Genomic DNA, 2,889 nt, shown 5'->3' on the forward strand with positions numbered 1-2,889 from the left:
TTCAGGTTCAAGGCTGCCACTTGTGAGGACAATAGAGCATAAGCATCGACATCCAATTTTCCCTTCTTAGATGTGGATCTGGTGGTGCTGTAATGGTTGGCAGCTAAATTGGCAAGAAAATCATAACCTGCATCCACTTCTTTGTCAAGAAAAATACCCCCAGCAGCAGAATCAACCGTGTTCTTTGTTTCATCTTGCAAACCATGGTAGAAAATCTGAACCAAGAACCATTTTTCAATGTTGTGATGCGGACACGACCACTGCAAAGCCTTGAATCTATCCCAGGCTTCTCGAAGTGATTCACCAGGTTCTTGAGTGAATGTAGTCAGCTTATGCCTTATTTCAGCAGTCTTGGTGGGTGGAAAGAATTCTTCTAGGAAGGCCTGTGAAATAGCACTCCACTCTGTCTCCTTGACATCATTCAACCATGTCTGAGCCTTATCACGAAGGCTAAAACCAAACAACATGACTTTCAATTGGTCTTGAGTGACCCCTTGATGCTTGATAGTACCACACAGTTGGTTGAACCTCTGCAAATGGTTGGTGGGTTCCTCAGATGGATGGCCACCATATTGACTTTGTGAGACCATGGAGATTAGAGCGGGTTTGATCTCAAAGCTGACTGCATCAATAGTTGGCATTGTGAGCCCAGTCGGAACACTATTCGAGGAAGGAACCCCATATGATTTCAGGGATTTAGACATCGTGTGACTCGGTGGAGTCTGTGAGTCTTGGGACCCTGACTGCTTCTTCTTTTTCTGTTGCTTTTTTAGTTGACGAAGGGTCTTTCCGGGATCGGGATCGGGAGGAACCAAGGTACCCGTTCTGGCAGACCTGGGCATAAACAACAACGAAAGAAAACGCAGTGAGATTTGCCTCAATTGGAACTGAGAGTTCCAATGAGACAATGGAAACAGTTCAAATAATCAAACTAAAACTAATAGAATCTAGCCGTCTCCCCGGCAACGGCGCCAAAAACTTGATGAATTAAAAAGTGATACCGCAAGTGACCGGTGTCTGTTGTTAGCAGATACTTAGCAAATACTGGTCGATCCCACAGGGAGACAAGTTCTATTAGTTTTTGCCCAATTATACGAACTATTTCAATAACGAAAGTTGATTTTGGATATTATTAACTAATGAAGCTAAAGCAATAATGTAAATGTGAAATTATCAATGAATGTAAATGTGAAATTATCAATGAATTAAAAGGTCTAAGGCGTCTGTTCGGTTCACCATGCTTATACCAATCCAAGAACACAAATCAATCCATAAATGAATAAACTAAGCCGAGTAATTAAAGTACATAATAATCCTACGGTCAGGTCTTAACACTTTCAATTCAACATATGCAGTACGGTCGCTAACATAATCAGAATTGCCGATTGCACTAAGCCTCTAAAAATACGATCTTTCGATTCTAATTCCTATTAGCTAGATAATCAATTCATGAAACTGGCCGATAATATGAATCAACAATTAAAACAAATCAATCGGAATACTCAAGCAATAATCTATAAATTAACAAACTTTATGCATAATAATCATGGTATAAACATGGCTTCCCTTACTTAGCCCTAGAGTACGACTACTCGCTCATAATTGAATTAATAAACATGATAGAAATAATAAACATGAATTTCATAATCAAAGGAAAAATTAAACTAAGGAACGAAAACAATAATAATATATTAAAGCAAAAGAAATTATGAAAAATACCTCTATATTGATTAATTGAATGGAATGAACTAGGGCTCAATAATGTGTAGAGAGAAAAATAAAACTAAGCGTTTAAAAGAATTCTCAGGAAATAATAACATGAGGGAAATAAATTAGTTCCCTTGAGTATTTATATGCTCCTATTTTCTAAAATAAAATAAATAAATAAATATGAAAATAAAAAATAAAAGTCGTCGATGATTGGTCGATGGAGCGATGATGTGGCAGCCAAACCCGAGCACGAGCCGCGCACACGGGAAGATAGATGGCGAGGCATGGGCAGCGAGGGATCTCGCGCACCATCCCTCGCTGGCATCATGATGGGCGACTAGCAAGAAGGTAGAGCAGCGAGGGAGCTAGCGAGCCATCCCTCGCTGCCCTGCGCGTGTGTGTAGCAAGCTAAGCGACGAAGCTATAGGCAGCGAGGGAGCTAGCGAGCCATCCCTCGCTGGCCTAGTGAAGTGCAGCAAGACAAGATGACGAGCAACGAGGCAGCAAGGGAGCTAGCGAGCCATCCCTCGCTGGCCTAGTGAGATGCATAGCAGGCCAAGGCGACGAACAACGAGGCAGCGAGGGAGCTAGCGAGCCATCCCTCGCTGGCCTAGTGAGATGCATAGCAGGCCAAGGCGACGAGCAACGAGGCAGCGAGGGAGCTAGCGAGCCATCTCTCGCTGGCCTAGTGAAGCAAGCAACCATGAAGCGATGAGGCACGACGATAGATGTAGCGAGCCAACGACAAATGTAGCGAGCCTACGATAGATATCTTGCGAGCCAACGAGGGATCTTGCGAGCCAAAGAGGGATCTTGCGAGCCAACGAGGGATCTTGCGTGGCTATGCACAAGCGATACATCGAGTTAATCATCCCCGGAAAACTCAATTCTCCGATCAAACACTTCGTCTCCGACTCAAACCATCCGGTGATCATTCGTTCCACCTCCAAACACTCCGAAAGCACCCAAATGATTGTAAAATCACCTGAAACATCAAAGAAAACACAAACGGAGCGTAATAGAGTACAATAACGACGACTTATGCAATTATGACTCTAAATGCAACTAAAATGAGACGAATGCCTAGAAATGCAATCTAAATGAGCCTAGAATACCCTATATAAATATGATTCATCATTTCTCCTTCATTTTCACCTTTCTCTACCTTACTTATCTCTC

General features: G+C 42.5%; 1 non-coding gene across 1 annotated transcript; it reads left to right on the forward strand.

Moving 5' to 3' along the window:
- Positions 1-237: 237 nt before the first annotated feature.
- LOC130464663 (small nucleolar RNA R71) lies at positions 238-343 on the forward strand. The gene has a single exon (XR_008925027.1). It is a non-coding gene; the product is annotated as a small nucleolar RNA R71 (small nucleolar RNA).
- The last annotated feature ends 2,546 nt before the right edge of the window (positions 344-2,889 follow it).

This window comes from Spinacia oleracea, chromosome 6, assembly GCF_020520425.1.
Source record: "Spinacia oleracea cultivar Varoflay chromosome 6, BTI_SOV_V1, whole genome shotgun sequence".
In the NCBI taxonomy this organism is placed as follows: domain Eukaryota; kingdom Viridiplantae; phylum Streptophyta; class Magnoliopsida; order Caryophyllales; family Amaranthaceae; genus Spinacia; species Spinacia oleracea.